This window comes from Camelus ferus, chromosome 13 (genome assembly GCF_009834535.1).
Source record: "Camelus ferus isolate YT-003-E chromosome 13, BCGSAC_Cfer_1.0, whole genome shotgun sequence".
Classification (NCBI taxonomy): domain Eukaryota; kingdom Metazoa; phylum Chordata; class Mammalia; order Artiodactyla; family Camelidae; genus Camelus; species Camelus ferus.
Window position 1 is genome coordinate 1,539,483 of NC_045708.1, and position 24,588 is coordinate 1,564,070.

Genomic DNA, 24,588 nt, shown 5'->3' on the forward strand with positions numbered 1-24,588 from the left:
GAAAATACTTGGGGAAGAAAATCCCAGAAAGTTCCCAAAGGCAAAACTTGAATTTTCCGCCCTTGGGCACCTCTTTGCACGGCATTTACCTTGCGTTAGGGGTTATACGCAACGTCGAAGTGGCTAAAGGTGGTTGGGAGGACGTGTGTAGGCTAGGTGCAGATGCCACACTGTCACAAGGGACTTGAGCGCCCGAGGATTCTGGCATCTGCGGGGGTCCCGGAACCAGCCCCCGGGGGATGCTGAGGGAAGGTGTGAATCATTCAAGAATCCTACTGGAAGCGATTTACAAAAACGCTGTGCTTTAAAGCTAGTGTGAAGTCTGCGATCAAGGATGGCACGCGTGTGGGAGCGTGGAGGTGTATACGTGTGTATGTGCGTCTGTGTGTGTGGCGTGCTCAAGTCTATGCAGGGGCGTGAGACTGCACGGTCACGCTGGATGACTTTGGACCCGGAGAAGGAAAGGGACCCACGTGCCCGGTCCACCTGGTCCTGCCCCTGTCTCTGCTGTCCCTTCTCCAGCAATCAGACTCCGGCAGACTGGGAAACACACAGGAGACCCGGGGCCACCAAGCAGGTGGCTTTGTGACACCGCCTGGCACCGCGGTGCCGTCCACGTGCTGCTGGAGAGGCGAGGCTCCCCATGTGTCCCTCCCTCCCTGGTTATTGCAGTCCTCCTGTCTTCTGCTCTTTGGGCAGTCGGTCACCCTGGCCCTGCTGCGTCTTGGTGAAGGATGAGAACTCAGGGAGCCCCAGGTGCATCTGACTTCTGCACGGCAGCGTTGCTCCCCAGCGAGGGCTGGGCATGGGGCTGAGTCCCAGGTCACTGGTGGTCAATTGTCATTCTGGGGGGTCTGGGTAGGCCACCGCCTTGGCTTCCTCCCGTAAGCCTGGGGCTTGGCCCAGGAGCAGAAGCCTGGGTTCAAGTTCCCCCCATTGGTGGGGGGGCTGACCTGCTCCTGCTGGACTGGGCAGGGTGTTACTGTTCATGCGTTGGGTCTCCTGTTTCATTTCATGAGGTTCCTCTGAGCCTGGGTCAGGCTCTGTTGAAAGGCCCCTGCCGCCCTGTGATGCTCTGGTTCTGGGAGGACCTGACCCTGTTCTGGAAGCCCCTTCTGCTCACCTTCTGTGCCGCCATCGGAGAGACCCAGATGCGTGCCATTAGTTCCAGCCTCCGAGGGGCCGTCTCCGTCCTGGGCCCTCGTCCCTCGCCGCCCCTCCTGCTCTGCCCGCCCTCACGTAGGCCTCAGCATAGCGCCTGCAGCTCGTGTGCCTGCGGGGTAGTGGGGGCAGTGTTGGGGCATCAGCACAGCTTCACAGAGGGGGCCCCGCGGAAAATGAAGGGGTGCTGGGGTGACATCATGCCCCTGGGAGCAGGCCAGGTGCCCGGATGAAGTCCCCATGGGGCCTTACTCTGGGTGTTCCCTCACCAGGCCACCCTGTAAACCCAGGGCCTGGGGCTGCAGGAGGCCAGCCCTCCAGGTGCACGCCAGTGGCTCACACGTTGGGAGCTGCCAGTCCCCCCCCGCAGAGCAGGTGGCACCCCCTCCCCCCTCCCCCAGAGCAGGTGGCACCCCCTCACCCCTCCCCCAGAGCAGGTGGCACCCCTCCCCCTCCCCCAGAGCAGGTGGCACCCCCTCCCCCCTCCCCCAGAGCAGGTGGCACCCCCTCCCCTCCCCAGAGCAGGTGGCACCCCCTCCCCCTCCCCCAGAGCAGGTGGCGCCCCCTCACCCCACCCCTAGGGCAGGTGGCGCCCCCTCACCCCTCCCCTAGTGCAGGTGGCACCCCCTCACCCCTCTCCCAGAGCAGGTGGCACCCCCTCACCCCTCCCCCAGAGCAGGTGGCACCCCTCCCCCTCCCCCAGAGCAGGTGGCACCCCCTCCCCCCTCCCCCAGAGCAGGTGGCACCCCCTCCCCTCCCCCAGAGCAGGTAGCACCCCCTCCCCCTCCCCCAGAGCAGGTGGCTCCCCCTCACCCCTCCCCTAGTGCAGGTGGCGCCCCCTCACCCCTCCCCCAGAGCAGGTGGTGCCCCTCCCCCTCCCCCAGAGCAGGTGGCGCCCCTCCCCCTCCCCCAGAGCAGGTGGCGCCCCCTCCCCCTCCCCCAGAGCAGGTGGCGCCCCCTCACCCTCTCCCAGAGCAGGTGGCACCCCCTCACCCCTCCCCCAGAGAAGGTGGCGCCCCCTCCCCCTCCCCCAGAGCAGGTGGCACCCCCTCACCCCCCCAGAGCAGGTGGCGCCCCCTCACCCCTCCCCTAGTGCAGGTGGTGCCCCCTCACCCCCCCCAGAGCAGGTGGTGTCCCCTCCCCCCTCCCCCAGAGCAGGTGATGTCCCCTCCCCCCTCCCCCAGAGCAGGTGATGTCCCCTCACCCCGTCCTTGGGCTCCTCTGCCCTCTCTGAGGGACAGGGCTTTCCCACAGCAGGGGGTCCTTGCCCTGGGGAGGAGTGTTCTGGATTTTGGAGTCCAGGAGAGGCCCTCTCGGCCTCTTGTGTGCTGGCTCCTTCCTGCACCTGTGGATGTGGGGTCTGCAAGCCTCAGGTGGGCCGTGGCCTGTCCTGGCCGAGCCAGCCCCAGAGTTCTGGAAGCCTCTTCCTGGCCAGAGCGTCCTCTGCAAAGGGCTCAGTGAACTGCGTCTGCAGGACGTGATGGGTGGTGGAGGGCAGCCACCAGGCACGGTGCCGGGGATGGTGGGCAGGTGCGGGCCTGCACGGCTCTGGGACGAGCCAGCGTCACAATGGGCACCCCACGTCTTGCTAGCTGACGCCGAGGAGCCTGCAGCCTCCCGACACCCCCTTGTCCTGATTTACCCTCACCTGTGGCTGGACAGGAGGGTGACTGCATGTGGAAGGAGGCCCCACGTCTGTGGGGTGCCAGCCGTGTGCACCCCAGGCCTCCCAGCGCTCAGGGAGGCAGGGCCCGGTTTGCTGGGGTTGGGGGGGCTGCTGTCTGGGATGTGCCCTGTGGGGCCAATGTGCCGCCATCTGCATTTTTGTTTTGCTTCCAGTTCTGCTCAAGAGCTGCGGCCGGGCCGGGCTGGGCCGGACCCGGGGCCTCCATCAGCGTCGGCAGCGGCGCAGGCGCGCCCCGCGCTCACCCGCCTGATGGAGGAAGGCCCGGCCCGGCCCTGGCTTTCCCGGCCTGCAGCTCGCCCTGGGTGGACTCTTCCCTGTCCCTCTGAGCCTCGGCTGGCACAGATTTAAGCCAGTTGACAAAAGTGCCTTGGAGGCTTAAAATTCCCTGACAGCTTAAGTGCCTCTGGGGTCACCAGGAAGGCCAGGGCGCTCGGGAGTTTGAAGCGGTGCTTCCGCTGAGGGGAGCTCAGCGGGCGTCTCTCTCTGGTTCCTCATCTGAAAAGTCGTTCTTGAGAGTTCAGTGTGTGATGGGCAGTGGGACAATCAGGACCCACGACGGTGGCCATGATGACCACGGATCAGCTAGAACATTCAGCTCACCTGCGAGTGTCCAAAGCCGCCCCCTCAGGTTTCCAGAAGCGGCCGAGGCAGCTTGGAGGGGCAGAGTCAGGCAGCGGGCTCGTTCCCACTGGAGCAGGAAGGTTTGTTTGTGGTCAGGGCTGCCGAGGGCCATGACTTTGAATGACGCTGAAAGGGCCAGCCTTCGGGGGGAGGTTGCTCTGTCTGGGTGAAAGACGTCACTTGTGAGATGGAATTTTCCAGGGGAGGCGGAGGGCATCGTCCACGGGCAGCAGGGCAGGCTCCTGGGAGCAGGAGGCTGAGGGTCTGGGAGCTGCCTGGCTCCCTGGCCTTGGCCACCTGGGTTTTCTAGACCCTTTCCTCCTGGAAACACCAAGTGCCCGCTCCCCCGGGTCCTGTTGCCGGTGGAAGTGGAGCGCTGGGCGGCTTTAACGATCCTGTTTACGTTTGGTCTGTAAGTGAAACTGGAGCCTGCTCGCCGTGACTTTCCATCTCTTCTCTGGCCAAACATGGGGGACAGTGGGGGGTCATACCTGTGCATGATTCTGAGTTTTGTAGCAAGAAGAGGTGACCTCCTAAGGAAGGAACGCCACTCCGTTCCCCCAGGTTTGGAGCCACAAAGGCAAGGAGCCAATACTCTTGGTGCTGGACCACTGAGTCTGATCACCTGGGCGACACCGGCAGGTTCTCACTCTGTGAGCCAAGCGGCCAGTGGGGTGGGTGGTTTTCTGGGGCTGAGGCCAGACCTCGGTGGCCCCGGTTCCCGCTGGTCCCATAGTCTGTGCCCCTCGACCTGCCCTACGTATCAGCGTATCCAGAGAGGAGTCACCGCAGAGGGACATGTCCCTGGACACCATCTTGTCAACGCCCCTGCCAGGCGGGCAAGGCAGGGAGTCCTGGGATTGGCCCAGAGCAGAGCTAGGTCAGAGCTCTGGTCCCTCTTAGCGCCGGCTCCTCCCCGCCCAGCATCCGACGCTCCTGTCCAGCGGGATTCATCCTGCCCTGGTGCCCAGAGGAGCCTTGGCTTGAGGACCAGCTGGTCACAGGGATCCACGGACGCTCACTCACTGCACTGCTTTCCTGAGACATCAGCGCCCACAACGTTGCCAAGCCCGTCTCCTTCCCTGCTTGCCCAGCGCTCTCTGGGAAGCCAGGGCATAAGGGACTGTTGCTTAATCAGTGGGGAGCCAGACGGCCAGGACAGCACACACAGCCCTCCCCAGACCTGAGGAACCCAGCCCCTAGCTGCACGGCCAAAGTCTGCAACCCCAAGCATCCGTCAGTTGTGGGAGGGGCTCTGGGGAGCCAGGGACCTCCCAGAGCTTATTTCCACGTCTCACCTGGACACTGGCTGGGGAGGCATTCACTCCCCAGCCCGCCGTGAGCACCCTGTCTCGAGCTCATGCGTGCTCCGGGGCATCTGGGCACCCCCTCCGGACTTGAACTCCAAACAAATGGTGTAACAAGACTTTGGAGGAAGCCAGTTCACAGGCATGATGTTTCAGCTGAAGCGGAACCTTGCCCTTTAACCCCCGGGAGTGGGGGATGTGGGAGAGGCTGCCCTCCCCCCCAGGGGGCGGAGCTGGGACTGTGTGGGAATTGACCCTTGACCTCCTCGTCGCAGCATCATCACCAGAGCCTCAGGCCCTTGGGCTGTCCTCCAGCCTTGCAGCTGCCTTTGTCTCTGAACACAGCGAACGGGGCCACAGTGTGTGTCCCTTCACTGTCCCCCTGTCTGGTCTGGAAAAGAGATGGCCACAATCTGAACCTCCCAGAGTCTGGGCAGAAGGGACCAGAGGAGGGGCCTTTCTGTGAGGAGGGGTGATTCTATCTCCCTCATCCAGCTATTCAATTGTCTACCCATCCATTTGTTCACCCATCCATCCATCCATCCACCCATCCATCCCTCCACCCACCCACCCATCCATCCATCCACACACCTGTCCACTCATCCACTCATCCGCCCATCCATCCATCCATCCTTCACCCACCCATCCACCCATCCATTCATTCATCCCCTGAGATATACTGAGTGCCTTAACTTGCCAGGCATCATCTCTGCTCTACCTTGTTAATCCTCTAAACAGGCACTATTCCATCCCCATATCTGAGAAAGGAACAGGCCCAGAGGAGCTATGGGACATCTGTTCATGCCTTGGAACATGGATTCATGGACCTCTCTGTCTAGAGTGGGCACTTGCCCTCTGTGCTGCCGTCTGTGGTACTGAGCACACTTACTCATGGTCCATCTTTCCCATGGGGTCTCTGAGAGCAAGGGCCAGTGTCCTCTAGAATAGTGCTGTGGTGCTGTCTGCCTCCCTCCTGACCCCACGGGCCGGCCACCTGCAGGCGGCTGCAAAGGCACCACCCAGGCAGAAGGGACTCGGCCCGAGCACCAAGGCCAGCGTCCGGAGGAAGGAGAGCATCACGGGAAGCGCCATCCTCCGGCGGATGGGCTTTGCCAGAGGCTCAGCCGGCCCCACTCTGTTCCCCCATGCGCTGTCCCTGCTGTCCCCTGCTGAGCCTAGGGCTGGAGGACCGGCACTGGGAGCTGTCCCTCAGGAGAGCCCCATCTCCGGGCTCCCCTACTGGGTCTGCCGGGCCTGCCTTCTTTTTCCACCTCCCCTCCCTGCTGCAGCCCTCTGCCTAGCGTGTGCACTTCTGAGTCCACAGGAGAGGTAGGCGCTGAGTGGGGCAGAGGCTGTGGGTTGGCTGGGGCCCCTGAGGGCCAGGACGGGGCAAGGAGCATGGGCTGGGAGTGGAGGCAGAAGCAGGGTGTGGTCCTGGGCCGTGAGTGTGTGTATCAGTATATGCATGCATGTGTCCACGTATGTGGTACTGAGCAGGTATCCACGTATGTGCAGCCTGTATCCATGTTTGTGCATGCATGTATCCACCGTGCGTGCACACGTGTATCCACGTGGGCACACGTGTGTGCATGTGTCAAGGCTACGCTGTCTGTGCCGGGAGCATGGCCTGAGTTCAGTGAACAGACTGCACAACCATCACCCCGTGGGCAGCCGGCTCTCCGGCACAAAAGGCTGTGCTCCCTTGCACGGGGTGGCCGCCAGGCTGGACCGGGCGGGGCTTATGTGGAAACCACGCGTCGCTCACCGCGGAGAAACGTACGCGAGAACCTGCCTCGTGTCTCCTGGAGGCTGGTCCTCGGCGCTGGCAACGGGTTCTCTCGCTGATGTTTGGTCCCGGAGAGCCTGACTCACCCTCCAGAAGAGGCAGTCCTGTTTGGATCAAAAAATAATTAGCAGAGCTTTAAGTGGGGGTTTCAAGCACACATTTAATTTACGCTGATTAACAGTCATATGCTAAGTAAACACCAGCTGAATATTAAACTGTCACCATTGAGAAGAGCAGAACGCATGGCGGTGAGAAAGCTCTGCGAATATACCGTTCCTGCAACTGGCAATTATATTAATAACACGCAACACTTGTCTTACAAAATTCAAATTAATACATGCGTATCTGCGCGGAGATCCGTACGCGGGCAACTTTTCACGTGTTGCCAGGGTCTTCCTTCCTGAGCTTCGCTGTGAAGAAAGTCTCAGCTTCCGAAGCAATCAGGCTGACGCACAAACAATAAAGTAAAACCCGCCTCGGGGCTTCTTGGCCCCTTCCCGGCCCGTCTCCCGGCCCGCCAGCCCTTCCCGTCCCACCGCCCCACCCGCGAGCCAGTTTGTCTGTGGGTTTCTGATGTTGGAGCCACTGTGTCCCACTGGGCTGCTGGTTTCCCACGAGCTGCTGTGCTCTGTCACCGGGACCCGCCAGGACTTTGGTTGTGATGAGTCATTAGAATCTGTGTGGCTGTCCACCACCGTGTCCCTCAGTGGGCTGATGGGGGCCGTCGCTGCGGGCTGGCACACTCTCCCTTGAAAGGATGGACACTTTCTGGTGCGGGTTCTTGTCCTGACTGGGTGGGCATTTACTGGAGGGGACAGACTGTGCATTCTACAGAAGCAGCTGGACCCTTCGGGGAGGAAGATGTCACGTGGACACGTGGGACAGAGTCAGGGGGCTGCAGCTCAGCCAGCAGCAGCAGGCCCCGCCCAGCTCCAGGACTCGGCCCTCCTGGGGCCCCCTGGCTCCAGGTTCCGGTGGTCTGCAGGGGCTTTCTCCCAGCTCCCCACTTCCATGTCCCCCAGGGTCCCAGCGGGGCCCTCAGTGTTCTCAAGTCCTCCAGCCTGGCACATGCTGACTGCCAGGGCATCCCCTAAGCCCACACAGGGAGACCAAGGAGGGCATGGGGTGCAGGTTCAGCCGACACCCCCAGGCCACCCTCCCTCCCCTGTGTCAGGGGACCAGTGAGGGGAGGGCAGCCGGGCAGGGCCGAGCAGAAGCACTTACGAAAACTGCTGGAAAATCAATCTTAGCAAAAGAAAAAGAAACCCAAAATCTGTTGTTAAAAAACCCGCAAACAACAGAAGTGCGTCTTGCACTCATGGGAGTGAAGGGAGGTTCTCCCAGCACTGACGCCATCAACCTCTCGCAGTCAACGCTGCTCCTTTCCCACCCGGCGCCCTGATGGCCCCTCGCAGCTCTGAGACGTGGGGTCCGGAGCCCTGGAGCCGGCATCCTGGCCTGAGCCGGGCTGGCAGCCTCGCTGACCTCCCGCCATCCTGGCTCTTCTCCAGGGACCCCGAGCTGCAGGGCTGTGGCCGTCCCTGCAGATGTCCCAGGACAGTCCCTGGGAGAGACTGCTCCCGGGTCTCTGGGCGACAGTTCAACGGGAGGCCGAGGCAGGTGGTGGGACGGGGGCCCGCAGCTCCTTTCTTGGAAGGTTTTAAAAGAGAGTAAAACAGGGGAAGAAAACCAGGCTGCGGGGCTCGGCCGCAGCCACTGTGCCTGCCGCTCCGATTCGCGCCGTCTCAGAAGGACCCTGGCTGCGGGCTCGCGGCATCCTTGTCCGGCTAGCAGGTGTGGTGGTGTCGCTGTGCCCAGACTGCCCAGTGCGGCCCTGTGCCTCGTTGTTGCCGGCGCTTGCTTCCCGCCCTGAGCACCTCCCTCGGCCCCCTCCTTCCTCCCTCCAGAAAGCAGCAGGGTGTTCTGGACCCCCGGCATCCGTAGCCGTCGTGGCCTCGCCTTCCCAGCTCCTGAAGAAAGCGGCCATTGCAAGCGGCACTTTGCAAAGTGTGCTTGGCTTGGGGAGCAAATGTTTTGCCTTTTATGTAAATAACACGCGGTGGCTGAAGGCTCCTGGGACTTGGGGAGAGACCAGCCCGACCCTGGCTCAGGCGCGGAGCTGAGTTTCTCCTTCCCTTTCTCTGACCCTCAGGTGCGCAGCCGTTCCTGCCTGACCCTCGTCTTTCTCTGCAGAGCTGCTTGGTGTAATGGACTTCCTTAAATTAATAATGCGTAGAAGGAGATTTACAACTCATTGCTCAAATATTGTCTCTGCCTTTTATTCATGCATTTGTCACTGTGGCCTCTGATCGAGGTGCTCGGAGGAGGGATAAATAAGGAAGAGAGAAAACGCTCTGTCATAATCCAGGACCATTTGCAAATTCATCACCGATATTCCTGGGGAAGGAGAGACAGAGAGATGACAAATATCCGGCAGCACTAATATATCTGCTTGATTTCCTCTCCCATCTATTCAGATAACCTACTTGGGCCGTGATGGAACGAGGGCCCCGCTGCCCAGCAGCAGACGGGGCCGGGCCCGGGCTGGCGGCGGGCTCCGGGCGGCAGGCTGTGGTGGCGTGTTTGGTGGGGGCGGTTTGTGTGTTAATAGCGATCCATTTGATTTTGGGTGACTTTGGGGGCAACGATTCCTGGAGGAGCGGTGATCGAGACGATTTCTGTGGCGAACCCTCACGAGTCTCTCTCTGCAGAGAAAGAGTGGCCATTGCTCCTACTTTCGTGGCCAGGTCCGTTGAGGTCGATGACCATGATTAAAATGAAGAATTGGCCCAAACTCAAATCAATACCCCCCCCAAAAGAGGCACAGAGATGCGTGTGGTCGGAGGCTTTTGCTTGTCAGTGTCTCCCTCCTCGCGGTGAGAGCTGAGCTCGGCACTTGGATGGGCTTTAACTGATGGGAACAGAGGAGGGGGAAGAGAAACCTGTCTTGGGAGATTTTTCTGCACACCAGGCAGGGCTGGACCCGCGCCGAGCCCTGTGCTCCTGTGGTCAGTGGGGCCCACCACCCCAGCTCCTCCCAGCCCCAGGGCACCCGGGACAAGAGCCTCCATCAGAGCCCCAGACTGCCCCAGCGGATCATGGATGGATGGGGTCCCTGCACCATCCACGTGGCCTCCGGGAGCCCCGGGGTGCGTGTCAGCTCCGGGACAGTCTCCAGCTGCCCAGTAGTCCCCAGAGTGTCAGAGGGGGACCTGGAGGCCCGACGCCGTGCAGTCTGCACGTGGTGTCGCGCCCTAGGCCCCCGAGTCTCTGGGCAGTGACTGGGGTTGGGCAGGAGGAGCAGCCTAGGGACCTGAGAGGCAAGGGCCCGCCAGAGCCGGCCGCGGCCATCCAGCCTCCCAGGCTGAGGTCCCAGGACAGGGGCTCTCAAAGCAGGAAGTACAAAGGGAGATCCCTCAGTGATGGCTGAGCCCGAGCAAACCCTCAGACCCCTGGGGAGCGGGGCTGGGAGCAGCAGGGGGAGAAGCCGGGTTGCCAGTTCAATCTGATAAGCAGCACGCAGTCCTTCAGTAGGAGTGCGCCCCAGTACTGTGTGCTTTTTATTGTCTCCACTATGTTTTATGTATTATGTTTACAGTCTTTATCTGGCAGCGCTACCCCCAGGCCCCATACCCTGCTGTGACCCCCTGGAAATAGAGCAGCGTGGGGAGGGGACTCGGAGGCACACCGACACCAGACTCAGCTGGGTCTAGTTGTCTGGAGGGACCAGGTCCGCCTGCGCAGAAGAGAGATGCTGGCTGACAGAGAGAGTCGGAGATGGCAGGGAAGTCAGGGCTCACAGGTTACAGGCAACTCTGGGACTCAGGCCTCTTCCGTGGACAGACTAGTGCAGCCTGAACTGACACCTCCTGGATTTCCTGGGGCGGACCGCCCCGGATGGGACGCCCAGCAGTTGTTGTGTAAGGGAGGCTGTGTGGTGGCTCCGACTTGTCTGCAAGCCAAGGTGGCCCCGGGAGACCCCCGGTGGGCAGTCTCCCCGCTGGTGATTCTGCAGGACACCCCCAGGGCGGCCAGGGGCCCAGCGCCCACTCCTGCCCGGCCCCCTGCCGAGGTGGGCCCACCAGCCTCAGCGTGGAGAACTCCATTCTCCCACCTACACGTTTAACAGAAACTGTAACATGTTATGGAATGATACACTCATAAAAATTATAAAATGTGTAAAATTATAAATCATAAAGATGACGCATGCTCATCGCAGAAAAGAGAGACATTTTTAAAATGAGAATCTCACATCCCATAGTTTAGAGGTAACACTAGGCATGTGTTTTCAGTCGTGTGTGCTCATCTTTTATATATAAATGTATGTGTATAATTGCACGATGTATACATTACGTAATTTGTGTGTGTGGTCATGCGTGCATATATGCACACAGACACACGTGTGCAAATTACCTCATACACATAGCATGTGACCTGAGGTCATAACGCCCCAAGTCTCTGGCAGCGAAACCTGCCCGCTGTGACTTGGCGACAACCACCGCCAGCCAGGGTCTCAGGACGGGGAGAGGGGCCGCCTCTCTGTGCACTGGTCCACATTCTCCATCACCCTGAGGCACCGTGACTGCAGCAAAGGCGAAAACACAAGACAAAATAAAACTCGGGTCCAGTCCTCAAGGAGGCTACCTCCCAAAGAGGGAACCAGGCCCAATTTGGATCTTCAAACTTATTTCTGTTAAAAATGTAGTATGATTATGTAAATGAGAGGCATTTCAATTTTCAAAGCTTTTTTTTAAGCCCATACCTAAGCCACTGGTATTTTCCATTTTTTTTGCTGTCAGTTAAATTATAAAACAGGTATTTTCATTAAAAGCCGAGAAGGCGTCCCGCTGCCCCCCAGGGCTAGAGAAGCCACCACTTGGCAATCTGATCCGAGGGGTGCGCCTGTCTTTCGGGTGGGCACGGGATCTGGGTGTACAGGTTCATTAAAGACTTCTCTTTAAAAATCGCAGAGAGTTAGCCCCCGGTCGCAGGAGCTGGGGCCCCGCCCCACGTGTACCCAGCCACGTGGCAAGGGACTGGAAGTTTGCCTGTTGTTTATCTGCAGTTCCAGACTGACTGGGGTCCGGTGCTTTTATCTGCCGAGACCCCCACCCAACCCCGAGGCTGGGGCCTTTGCACCCCTTCATGTGTGTTCGGGGAGGGCCTGGCCGCGGCGGCCGGCAGTTCCCGGCTCCTGCAGCCGAGGGTCCCTCCTCAGCACGTGGAGCTGGGGGCTTGCTGGGGTCCACCCCGGGTGAGACTGGACCCGCACTCAGGACTTCTGGAAGGCTGGGGAGGAGGCGAGGGGCCAGTGTGGGACTCCAGACCCCCCACCCGGCATCCTGGGTCCCCAGTGCTCAGCCGGTCTCAAAATCAAGTGCTGACAGCTCAGCCTGAGGCGTCAGGCCACAAACACCTCCCTCCCTAATGAATCCCCCGCGCATCCGCCAGCGCCTACTGCATGCACAGCCGCGTGGCCACCTGGAGGACGCGAAGGGACAGAGACTCTCAAGGAACTCCTCCCGCGCCCCACTTGGAGCAAGGAGGACTTGAGGGAAGGAGGCAGAGAGTCCCCGGGGCCCACAGAGCAAACAGTGTCCCCCTCCCTTGTGCCCACGGCCAGGGGAGGCCTCGGGACAGAGCCTAGGTCAGGGCGCCCTCCCAGTCAGGGTCCTCAGGCCGGGCCCTGCGATGACAAGACCTTGATAATTACCGATGACCCGACAGGCCTCTCTGCAGGCGCCATGCTGAGAGCTTGGCTGGAATCACCCAATTCAGTTTGCCCACCTCCACTTCCGGATGGGGGAGCGGAGCCCAGAGAGGTCAGGGGCCCGCCCGGGGGCCACACGGCCAGGAAGAGGCCAGGTTTGAGCCCCTGTGGGTCTGTGGCTTCCCTCTTTCACTTTCCCTCTCCCTGTGACGATGTGGTCCCTCTACTTTCCAAAACCCTCAAAGGGAGAGAAGTTGTGGTGAAACCGGCCCCTCCTCCGGTCCCGACAGCCTGGGGTGGGGGGGGGCTCGACAGTGCCCTGACCCCCACCCCAGGTGAGGGGGACACGCAGGAGGGAGGCCAGCCAGGAACGTCCCGAGAGAACACGACGTTTTCAGAGCTTCTCAAAAGATGGCGAAGGAGCGCTCCAGCCCTCACCAGAAGACGCACACGACCGCTCAAAGTGCTCAGGGAGGCGTCCGTTGGAAACTTGGCCGCGGGGCCGGCGGGGTTCTTTGTGTGCTGGTCACAGGCACACCGAGTGCAGACCGAGGGGTTTCCCACATCTCGTCAAAGGACAGCGCTTCCTCTCCTTTCTCCTCAGGCTGATTAGCCGGCCGGCGATGGCGTGAGGACATGCTGGGGGTAGGAAAACGGGGGTCATTTTGGAAAACCTCTTTGTGGATGGGTCGGGAATGGGGAGAAAATGAATAGTTATAAGCTCATTTCCATAGAAACTGTCTCATTATCATGCTGGCTGCCGGCTGGAGGAGGCAGGGCTTCCTGCCAGCGAGCGGGCCCACAATTAAGTGTCCCCTGCCTGCCCGGCTGCCAGAGGCCGGTCGGAGCGATGGCTCCCAACCCCAGCCCGCGCGGCCCGGGGGCGCTGTCAGCGAGCCCGCTTTCTTGAGAGAGCAGACATCTGCGTGGGGGTTTTCTCGGCGTCTTGGAAAACGGGAGCGCGCCCCCCCTCACGGCCAGGGCGGCCCCCTGCGAGCCTGAGATCGCAGACGTGGGTCCTGGTGTGGTTTCCACCGATGCAGCGTGAGCAGGCCTGCCAGGCACCCCGAAGACGCTGAACAAAAGACGTGGGAACAGTTAGGTTTAAAGTCACTTCCTGGGCTGTGCCCTTTGTCCCCTCGCGCAGAAGGCACTTTGTCACTGAGCTCCGGGCCGGCCGACTTCTTCGGGGGCGGGTGGAGGGGTCTCCCTCCTCCAGGAGGGGCCCAGGGGGAGCCGCCTGGGTCTGTGAGCCTTCCCTGCCTGTGCCCAGCATCCCGTACCGTCCCATGCGGTCACCCTGTGCTCAATTTGTCCCCACTCACGTGTCCTCGCTCTGGAGGAGATGGAGCCGGAGTGCGACCTGGGGAAGAAGCAGAGTTTCTTCTGGAGGAGACGGAGAGCCCGCCGGACGAGGTGGGGTGCTGGGGGAAGCGCCTCCCCAGAACCGGCTTGTTTGTCCTTTTCAGCTGCGGTGGAACAGACAGCAGGGTGTAGCTGTCATTTTAACCGTCGGGAAGCGTGCAGTTCACGGTGTTAATTCCCGCATGTGGAGCCATCACCGCTGTGTCCGCACGTTTCCGTCTTCTCCAACAAAAACTCCGTCTGTGAAACAGGAAGCCCCGTTCGCGTCCCCCACCCCCAGCCCCTCTGTCTTATCTTCTGTCTTTGTGGATGCGCTGGCTTGTGTTTTTAAGATGCAACAGTGTATCTGAACTCCGCCAAGAGCAGAGCACCAGGGAGCTGGCTCTATACACTCACTCATCTCTGGTTTCCCTGGGTTTTGTGAGCGGCCTGCTTGGACCTGCTCAGATGGGAATCACCCTGCCCCTGGGGAGGGAGTAATTTAGGACTGACAGCCGCAGCGGTCCAGGAGGGAGTGACCTGACGGCAGCGGGTGGACGGTCCTGGACGCGTGACAAAGAGGAGCTTGTCGGAGCATCCGGCAGGGTCTGTGCTCTGCTGTCCCTCGACCTTCAGAGTCAGGGATGAGGCAGAAACTAGATGGTCCTCGTGTTATGTTCTGGGACTCCCAGCAGCGGGAGACTAAGGATCGAGGGTCAGGGCAGCACCTTTCCAAGACGCAGGGGGCTTCGGGCTCTGTAAACACAGCTCCTCGAATGCTTTAGGAAGTGGGTGCTCCTGGAAGACCCCAGCCCTGTGATTTGGAGGGGATTTTTAAGAAACATTAGCCCTTCTCACTCAGCATAACCCTGAGTGCCCAAACCCCTTGTCCATCCTGAGGGCCTGAACGAGTCTCCTGACCACTGGGCGAAGCAGGTGCTCAGTTAGAAGCTGTGAAGCAAAGTCTGTCAGTGAGACTGGTGGCTGTGTTAGTTTCCACATAGTGCCCCAGACCAGGGCTCAGACGGCAGGGCCCCCCTCCCCCGTCCGGAGGCAGAGGTCCAAGATCCAGAAGCTGCAGGGCTGGTTGCTCCTGAGCCCGCGGGGGGTCCGCCCCGGCCTCTCCCCAGGACCCTGGTGCTCTGCGTGCTGGTGACCCTCGGGGTGCCCTGGCTTGTGGACACATCACCCGACCTCTGCTTTGCCAGCACGTGGCATCTCCCTGGGTGCGTGTCCAAATCTCCCCTTTTATAAGGACACCAGTCCTGTGGCATTAGGGCCACCCAAAGTCCTCATCTTAACTTACCCAGTTACATCTGCAATGATTCTACATCCAAACAAGGTCATGTTTCTGATGCTGGGAGTTAGGACCCCAGCATGTGAGTCTGGGGACTCAGCTCAACCCACCACCACAAGTATTCATCCAGCTGTCCCCCCACCCCAGGCGCCGTGCTCCCCGGGGCCCCTGGGGAGGGGTCTGCTCACCCTGGCCTCTGCTCCTACCACACAAGGGAGCTGTGGGTGCCCGGGAACCTCCCCGCTCTCTGCCCACTGCTCGCCGTCCCCTCTGACACTCCGTGCGACATGAATGTCTGTGGTGGTGGTGGCACTCGCCCTCCAGACCCCGCCACCCATGCCCTCTACAGACTCCCCGAATTCTCGGCCGTGCAGACGGGCGGCCCACGGCTTAAGTGTGGTGTGCGACAAACGCAGGAGGTCGTTCTGCTTTGTGGTTTTCTAAGGTTTGAAAAGCGATTCGGAATAATTTTAGGTTGTCCTGGGGTTGGCAGACGGCGTGACTGGCAATTCGTGAAGACAGGGTTCTTTAAATGGAGGAACTTCGCTGGCTGGTTTCTAATTTTTAGAAACACAAGTAACGTCACCTGGGAGGAGGCTGACAGCCTCCCGCAATGGTTTTCATGCACGTGGGCCATCGGGGCCTCGCGGGTTAGGGCCTCGGAGCCGGAGCCGCTGTGTCGTGAAGAGGCTTCCCTCTTCAAATTGGAGATCTGCGCGCGGCCCGCCTCTGGCCGACGCGTAATCCCACGAGCAATCTGCTGAGCGGACAGAAAACTTTTCTGCTGTGTAGTCGGTGAAGTGTGTCTGCAAAGGACGGATTTGAAGCGTGAGGAATTGCTAGCTAAGCGCTGGTGGCAGCGGGTGGCCTGGACGGGGCTTGCGTGAGCGAGGTGAACTGCAGGAGAAATGAGGTCGCGGCCCAGGGTCAGTGGCGCCCGGCGCAGGCCTGGCCGTGGTGGGGGGAGGCCCTGGGAAATGGGCTGTGGGACGTGCCTGGTACTGGGGGCCTGTTCCCCGGCTGTGCAGGCGGGGCTTCTACCTTCCAGAGGCCCCCCCACCAGCCCTCGGCTCTGGGACACCGCGGGGAAGGGTTGCGCCTCTGCCAGGTGGCCCAGCACATGAGGAAACGCTCGGACACAGCTCGAGACCTGCTAGCGTCCATGGCAGAAGCCCCAGGGTCCCTGCTCCGCTCAGTCCCTCCCAGAAAGGACTTGTGCCACAGCAGGCACCGTGTGTGACACCCCTCCTCCCCGGGGCCCAGTAGACGGCAGCTCCTCTGGGCTGAGCAGTGGGCTTCTCTGGGTTTGCCTGGACTCAGGGACCAAGACTCCCCTGGACTCAGGCATAGGACTCCCCTGGATTCGGGGATGCAGCTCCCCTGGACTCAGGGATGGGGTCTCACCTGGACTCAGGGGAAGGGACTCACCTGGACTCACAAGTATGGACCCAGCTTCCCTTCCCTGTGGCTGCACCACAGGTGTGTTGCATACTCTGTTAGATGCAAGCTGAGACATGCCAAGGAGAGGGTCTTCTGAGGGCTTCCGAGGGGGGCCGGAATGGCAGGATGGGGCCCCCTCTTTGCCCCTGGTCCTTCCTGTGTCTGAATCTGTGGCTGCAGTAGAGCCTCACCTTGCTTTCCGTTTGGCTGAAATTCATTAACTGCCAGGAAATCATGGATTTCCAAACCCAGCTTTTCCCACAACCTTCCACTTAGCAGAGAAAATCAAATTGATGCAAGCAAGTAACGAGAAACAGCTCCCAAGGACTGCTGAGAAGCCAGGCTGTCCGCGCTCTCGACGTGGCTGGTGGCCCACGTCACGGGGTTATTTGCAGGCGCCCTGAGGCTCACTCCAGGTGCCATGGGCCAGGTGTTGCAGTGGTGGGTACTCTGCAGCTTTCCAAGAGTGCCTTTGGATAATTCTCAGAAGGAGTGAGTCCTCAGGCCCACGGTGGACCCGGCGCAAATGAGCTGCCAGGTGCCTGGCTGCCTTCCAGGCCAGGCTCTCGTTAAACGGGGCCTTTGCGAGGATACAGCCCCCGAGAGCGTCACTGGTGGCCTGTGGCTTCTCCTTAAAAGAGAAGGGACTCGTGTTGTGGAAACCCCATGCACCGCCAGGAACCGGGGGTCCTGCTGGGGGCCTGGAGGCAGGAGGAGGTGGGGCAGGTCCTTGTCACCAAGGGGGTCAAGCTGGTGCTAGGGGCGGGCGGCTGGGTGAGCCGCTGGAGTCACGGAAGGTGCCACCTGTGCCAGCCCTCTGCGCCCTCACCCCACGTCTGCCGGGCAGCAGCGCGGGCGTCACGTAAGTGAGCAAGGGGCCACGCCACAGCTCGCAAGCTCCACCGTGAAAGGAACAGGTGGAAGGACTGTCGAGATGTGTGAAGTAGTCACTAATGAGGAAAATTAGGAAATTTGCTGAAGCATAAAAAATGAGAAGTCCAGAGAAAGAAGACAAATGGGTGGGGAGCGATCCCCTCCCCCACCCCCCGGCCCCCACCGTGTGCTTCCAAACTCTGGTTGAGACCCCACTGAAATACAGCTCTGACGGCTGGGTTAATAGGAAGAAATTGTTTTAAAATGTAGAGATGATTAATTGGATTAACGTGCCAAAATGGTTGAAGTGGTGTCGGGGAGCGGTGGGGGCTGGTGTTTCCTGGGCCACCTGCCACCGCCCCGCCCGGGACAAGTGCCCCGCAGGGGTCGTGTCCCTGGTCCCACTCGGACTCTGACAGGTGGGCCCTGTCATCTCTGCAAGTGCGTCGTCCAGCCAACGCCGAGCCTGGGAAGCGGCCCTCGCCCTCTGCCCATCCCCCTCCCGGTGGCCAACCCCTTGGGTTCAAGGACCTGGAATGGGACCATTTTGGGGGAGCTCACAACTGCTGCCGGTGGGTCTGCGGTCACAGAGCTGAGCTGTCCGCGTAAGACGGAAACCCCCAGGACCCGTCTGTGATGTCCCTGCCTCGGGGTCTCACAACCCTGCCGTTCAGACCCCTCCCTTCGGACACAGTCCTCTCCCACCTTGGTCCTGATCTGAGTGGGGGCACTTGGCGCAGCACGGAGAGACTTTCCTGCTCATTCTTATCAAGAAAACCCAAGTTTGGGACCTCAGGAGCAAGTCAGCTTCATGAAAGTCAGGCGTCTGAGGTCTGCACATTTCACCCGCCCGTCTGAGTCGGGGGGACCTGCACTCCGGGCTCAGAGCCAGACCAGAGGCCGCAGCTCATCAGACCTGGCTTTCAGTCCCAAAGCCACCCCTGCGGCAGGTCTGGCTTCCCAGCGCCTCAGTTTCCGGATCTGTAAAGTGGGTAACAGTGGGCCTCGATGCTGGGCTGTCTCGGGGAACACGCAGGGTCACTGGTGCCGACCTCCGGGCAGGCACACTGGTGCTGGCCACCGCCCAGACGAGGTGGGTGACAGAGTAAAGCAGCAACCGAGGAAGAAAACCGAGGGCCAAGGCGGGATCTCGGGGGGCGGGAGGGAAGGGCCGGGAGCCGGCTCCTGCCCCTGGCGCCTCCCAGAGCCGCTCTTGGGCGGCGGGTCCCGGCCAGCCGCGCTCGGGTCAGCAGCGCGCTAACGCCTTTGTCAGGGTGATTAATAGTGGTGGGGACCGTCGTTAATTCACTGCCTAATGACTGCGGCCCGCGCGCGCCGCGTAATCGGGTGATGTATGTGGAGAGCGCCCACCTCATGGCAGAGGTGAAAATCATTTCGACAAGTCAAATATTGTCACAGGGAACAAATGGCTCTCCCTGTTAATAAAAATTAATGAATTTTTTTCTCTTTCTTTTTTTTTTTTCCTCACCACTGACCTGCTAAATGAAGCTGCGGAGTGGCTGAGCTGGGGGTCGGGCTTGGCGGAGTCGAGCACTTTATTTGATGGTTAAAACTATAAATGTCTTTATCTGGACAGAAAGAGGTCGGCGGGGCCTGGGTGGGTGCCGGGTTGGTGGTGGCTGAAGCTGGAGGCTACTCTGGGGGGGAGTGGGAGACGTGGGCACCCCTCCCAGGGTCTGCAGGCTGTGGGGTTGCTGGAGAGGGGCTGTGGCTGCCGCAGGCTCTCTGGCCCAGAGGACGGGGTGCCCCCAGCTGACCCCTCGTCCCTCCTGTCTGCAGCATTAGGGAGGGGAGCAGAGGGAACTAGGGGACCGTGCGGTAACAAAGGGAGGGTCTTCCTGGCCCCCCAAAAGCTGACACACAAGAAGGCAGTACTTTCCTGTGGGGTACCCGGGTGGCCCTGAGTCCCCAGTCCTGGCCTCCGAGGGGCCTTGAAGGGGCTCAGCCTGAGCAACTCCCCACTCCTGGTGGTACAGGGTGGAGGGCAGGGCAGGGAGCTAGGCAGCCTCAGGGGAGGGAGGGCAGGGGCGGAGGACCTTTGCCCACCACTGGCCACCCCATCCCCAGGGCTGGAGGCAGATGCACACTGCGGATCCCTCCTCTGGCCCAATTATTCTGAGCAGCCAGAGCTGCTGGGAGGCCCAACCTCCCTCTGTCTGCAGCAGAGCCCGCCAAGCAGACGTCCAGGAGGAAGGGATCTTGCCTCCCAAATGCCTGGCTGATGATGTCTAAGCAGGCCCGTCTCCTCCCCTGCCCACCTGCCTGGAGCCTGGCCCCTCCTGCAGCCCAGGACCCCAGGGAGGCACCCTCCACCCGCTCTCTTCCTTGGGCCATTTCTGTTTGGGACAGCCTGTCTGCTTGCGTGCTGAGTTGCATGGCCTATGAATGGAGCCCCCAGCGGGGCTGGTGGGAACTGAGTAGTAGAGAACCATGCCCGCAGATAGAGTGGTGTCAGGGTGCTTGCTCAGGGGTAACCCGTTCTCCCTCAGCAGTGCTGCCCAGATGGGAGGAGACACGGCGGAGAGCAGACACCACCAGGCGCATCCTCTCCCCTGCACGCGCCCCAGAGCCCGAGCCGCCCTGGATGTCCTGCTCTGGTGGCAGCCCCCAGGGCCCACCTGCAAAGCCTCCCTGGGACCTCGGCCTCGTCCCCCCCAAACCCTCTGCACCCTGCTGGCCCGCAGCCAGCAGAGGTGGCCGTCCCTCAGTGTGCCTGTGGGTGCTGGGGTCCCTTCCCCACCCGCATCCCGCCCAGGCCGCCCTCCGCAGCCTGAGCAAGCCACACCCCTTCTGGGCTCCTCCTCCTCCACCTGTTCGGTCCATGGCCCTCGGGCCCTGCGGCCTCAGCAAAGCTGGCTGACCCGGAGAGGAGCCGGAGGACCCTCCAGTGGAGGAGGCCACCCCCGTCTCCACGTCCCCCAGAGCCGAGCTTGGATGAGGTGTCCCCAGATCCCAACTCCCCCGGCTGCCCTCAGCCCCAGAGAGCAAAGCCCCACTCTCTGGGGGGCCTCCAAGGCCGCCCCCTCCAGCGAAATGGGGTCCCCACCAGTCTGAGAGGTGCACGTGAGCACGGCTGGGGCCGTGGTGCACCTCACGAGGCTGGGGGCCACCTGGCAATCACACGGTGACCGTGCGGGGAGCGGCGTCCTCACAGGTGTGTGCGCTGGCTCTCTGAACCTCCTGGCGGGCTGGACACCCCGCCATTTACGGGGCTTGGGGGCTGAGGTCCAGAGAGCATCCAAGGCTTACCGGCAGGAGAGCCTGTCTGTGTTTGTAGGACCCGAGAGTCAGTCAGGACGGCGCGGGAGGGAGACCCCGGGGTCTGGGTGAGGGCCGACAGCGGGAAGCCAGTTTCCCTTTGGGCAAACAGCCCGTGAGAACCTTCTTTCTGGGGGGTTCTGGTGGTGCTCAAAGCACCGTGGACTCAGATCCTGGCATGCCTGCTCTCACAGCAGCACTCCTCACGATTGCTGAGAAGGTGAGAGCAACCCCAGGGTCTGTCGTCAGACGAACAAACAAAACAATGTGGTCCCCCTGCACAATGGAATATCATTCAGCCTTAAAAAGGGAGGAGGTTCTGACACCTGCTACATGAGTGGCCCTCGGGAACCACCCACTGAGCACAGTAAGCCAGTCGCAGAAGGACCAGTCCTTCCCCGTCCCACCTCTGTGAGGTTCCCGGAGGAGTCAGAGTCACTGAGACAGGAAGCAGGAGGGTGGGGGCCGGGGGCTGGGGAGGGGCGGGGAGTGAGTGTTTCGTGGGGACATTTTCAGTTTGGGAAGATGAGAAGGTTCTGGAGGTGGCGGTGGGGCTGGTTGCACAGCACTGTGAAACGTGATCAATGCCCCTGAGCTGTGCCCTTGAAAACGGTTGAGGTGGTAAATGTTATGTTGTGTGTGTTTTATCTCAGTTTTTTGAAAAGCACACTGGCGTTGCCAGATGTGAGGTTACAGGGATGGTGTGGAGCGTCCACCTCCCTCGATATCGGAGGGGGTCTTGGGGCCCGGGACCCCTCTGGTGCGTGAGGGACACCCCCACTGGCCGCCAGCTCACACAGTGCTTAGCGCAGGGGCCAGGGTGAGTCAGCTGTGATTTAGAAGAAAAACAGTGAGATTTGAGCAATCCGTGGGCTACCTCGCTGCCCCAGGGGCTTGGGGAAGTGGTATATTAACCAAGGAATAAAAGCAGAGGAAGAAAAAAGGCCAAATCACATCTCTCTGAAACAAAGAGGCTTTTTACCAGGAACAAGCCTTGATAAAAATTACAGTGGCATCGCGAGTCATTCAGAGCCTGCCCGGGGCGATGGAGGCAGTGAGGAAATAGGGGGTGCGGGGCCTGAAATAGGCATGCCGCCGTCCCCTGAGCATCGCGCGGGGAAATAATCGTCTTAGAATAATGCGCTGGCTTTAAGTAGGGCCAGGTGGTCTGGGCTGCAGGCAGAGCCCCTCGCAGCCCTGCGTCAGCTCGGCTGGACAGTGGGGGTCTGGGGTGGGGTGTCCCTGAGCAGCCCCTCGGCGTGGGGGCCAGGCTGCTGGCAGGGTCCTGAGGAGGGCGCGGGGGTCCGTGGGAGGTCCCCCCAGGGCTCACCGCCTGCCTTGCGAGTGGTGGGGGCAGCGGTGAGGGGACAGGAGCAGCTCCTGGTTCCCTGTCTTGCCTCTCAGTTCTCTCAGAGCCGCGGGCTGGCCAGGGAGGTGACTCTGACCTTGAGGTCGGCTGAGCTTGGCAGCGGCCGGCGAGCAGCTGAAGACTCGCCTGCAGGACGGGCCGCACCGCGGGCTCTGGGGGCCCCTGCTCAGGCCCCAGTCCCAGCAGAGGGCTCGCCTGGTCCTTCCTCCTCTGGGTGTCAGTTTCTTCACCCGCGAGACGGGTGGACCGTGACCTGCTCCTCGGTGCTGCGGACAGACGAGGAGCAGAGGGGCAGGCGGGGGCTTCCGGTGGGGAGCCTGGGGGCTGAAAGCAGCCCCGGGGCCACATTCTGCCGCTGGTCAGGGCCCTCCAGCCTTGCTCTCTGCACCTGCTTCTTTGTGTCTGCAACAAAGTGCCCCAAACCAGGGGCCTTAAAGCAGCAGACAGTGCTGGAGGCCTGCGCTGTTGCGTGGCCCTCCTCCCCCGAGCGTCTCTCTGTGTGTCTCGTCCCCCTGGTCTTATCAGGACACCCGCCACTGGGCCAGGGCCGCCCCGATGACCTCATCTTGGTGTGATCACAGCCACAAAGGCCCTCTTTCCAAATCAGGTCACAGTCACAAGTACGGGGGGTTGGAGCATCACCATATCTTTCGTGGGGACGCAGTTCGAGCCGTAACAGCCTCGGGAGCTGCACGAGCCACCCCGGTGACATTCTGGTGACAGCAGACAGTGAGGCCAGCGGGGCCCCCGCCGAGCCAGGGGTCTGCATCCGCCAGCGCCAGCTCCCTGGTTGACACAAAAGAAGTGCCTGCCTGTGGCAGTGGCCAGGAGCGTGCCGCTGTCTCGTTGGGATGGGGCGCGGCGGGGGGTGGGGGTGGGGGCTGCACCTTTGTCCGGGAGGTTTCCGCACCTCGGGCCCTTGCAGGGGCGGCAGGGGTTGGGCCAGTGAGAGAGACGCCGGGCGGCGCCACCCTGACCTCCCCAGGCCCTAATGGCATTTCAGCCCCATCGGCCCCACAGCTGGGACGCGCTGCCCTCTGGTCCCTGTGGGCCAGATCCCCGGCGGGGGTTTGGGGATATGAACAGCCACTGACTAGTATTAATATTCAGCATGTTTGCGGGAACGTCTTTCCTCGGCGCTGTTAATCTGCTTTGGTGATGATAGCCGTGCTGATCCCTGGGCTCGGCTCGGCGCTGCTGGGCGCTGGCGGAGGCGGGGAGCCGGCGAGCAGTGGTGTGGCGGTGGCCACAGTCCGGGCAGCTTGGTCAGGCAGCGGGACCCGGGCGGCGCGGCTCCCGGCAGGCTGTCCTGGAGTGAAGGCGCGTTGTTCCTGTCTTAAGCCAAGGCCCGTGGCGGGGGAGAGGCCACCGCATGCTGTGGTTGATTAAAGGCTGGGGGACAATCCCCAAGTTTCTCTTTCGAGCAAACCGTTTCCCGAAGTGGCTCTGCGGCCCGAGAGCCCGTCCACTGAGGAGGGGGTGTCCCCTCACCTGTTGCACTGGACAGAAAAGTGTCTGCACAGAAATCTTCAGTTCGAAATAAGAGCATCTCATTTCACCACTTTATCCGGTGGCTTCCGTAGACCCAGCTCAACTGAGTGTGTCCGTCCGTCCCTCTGTCTCCCCTCTCCGGCTCCCAGCAGTGGCTGAGATGATCCTCGTGACAGTCACAGATCACGGGCCTTTGTAGGCTCTGGGGTGTGGGGAACTGTGGAGGGTCTCCGGGGGGCACGGTGCACGGCACTCCTCCCCGCTGGGTTCAGGACGTAAAACAAGGGTCCGGAACCAAAGTCCCACCTTGTTTCTCCAAAAAGGCTCAGGTGGAAGGTGAGAGGGCCAGGTGGACCTGTGGCTGAACCCCAGAATCACAGATGTGCCACCCCACCCGCGAATGCTGGAGTAGGCAGGCCACCTGGCGCAGCGGGAGAGAAGGCGGCCCTCTTCCAGGAGCTGGGGGCTGGGCCAGGCAAGCCCGAGTCTTGGCTCAGATTAACCAGACTCAGGATTCCTGTTCACGGGGCTTCACCCTCAGGGCTGGAAAGTCAAGTCGGGTGAGGTTTCCTCTTTCCACCTATCTCATTAAAAATTGCCCTCCAGATTGTCCTGCCCACCCCATCCCTCCACCATCCACCATTTCCATCCCCCCACCGTCCCTCCACCTTCCCCCACCATCTACCATCATCCTCCCATCCTTCGTCCATCCACCATCCATCTACCCATTCATTCATCTTCCTACTCATCTTTCCATCCACCCTCTCATCCATCCATCTATTCATCTATTCATCCATCTACCCATCCGTCCATCCACCATTCATCCACCCATTCATCCATCCACTGTCCATCCACCATTCGTCCACTCATCCATTTATCTACCATCCACCATCCAGCCACCAGCCACCATCCACTCATCCTTCATTCATCCATCTACCATCCACCATCCACCACTATTCTACCACCCATCTACCCATTCATTCATCTGCCACCAACCACCATCCATCCATCCACGGTCCAATATCCACCATTATTCTGCCATTCATCCACTCATCCATTTATCTATCATTCACCATTCCTCCACTGTCCACCATCCTTCATTCGTCTACCATCCGTCTACCCACCCATTCATCCAGTATCAACCACCATCCATCCGTCCACTTTCCACCTGCCCATCCATTTATCTACCATCCACCGTCCATCCACCGTTAATTCATCCATCC

The 24,588-nt window shown here is 61.0% G+C and overlaps 1 protein-coding gene and 2 long non-coding RNA genes across 7 annotated transcripts in view; 1 reads left to right on the top strand and 2 right to left on the bottom strand.

Annotated features, from left to right (window-relative positions):
- PRDM16 (PR/SET domain 16) overlaps positions 1 to 24,588 on the top strand; it is a 310,820-nt gene that overhangs the window by 70,297 nt on the left and 215,935 nt on the right. The window lies entirely within an intron of this gene.
- Positions 655 to 3,559, bottom strand: LOC116668227. Its single transcript, XR_004325290.1, has 3 exons — positions 3,449 to 3,559; positions 2,366 to 2,506; positions 655 to 1,273 (listed from the first exon to the last, which is right to left on the bottom strand). It is a non-coding gene; the product is annotated as an uncharacterized LOC116668227 (long non-coding RNA).
- On the bottom strand, positions 8,828 to 13,893 carry LOC116668225. 3 transcript variants are annotated; one of them, XR_004325287.1, is made up of 3 exons: positions 13,598 to 13,893; positions 9,049 to 12,911; positions 8,828 to 8,959 (listed from the first exon to the last, which is right to left on the bottom strand). It is a non-coding gene; the product is annotated as an uncharacterized LOC116668225 (long non-coding RNA). The 3 variants fall into 3 exon arrangements; XR_004325286.1 differs by having other exon boundaries at positions 9,049 to 13,347; XR_004325288.1 differs by having other exon boundaries at positions 9,049 to 9,267; positions 10,976 to 13,893.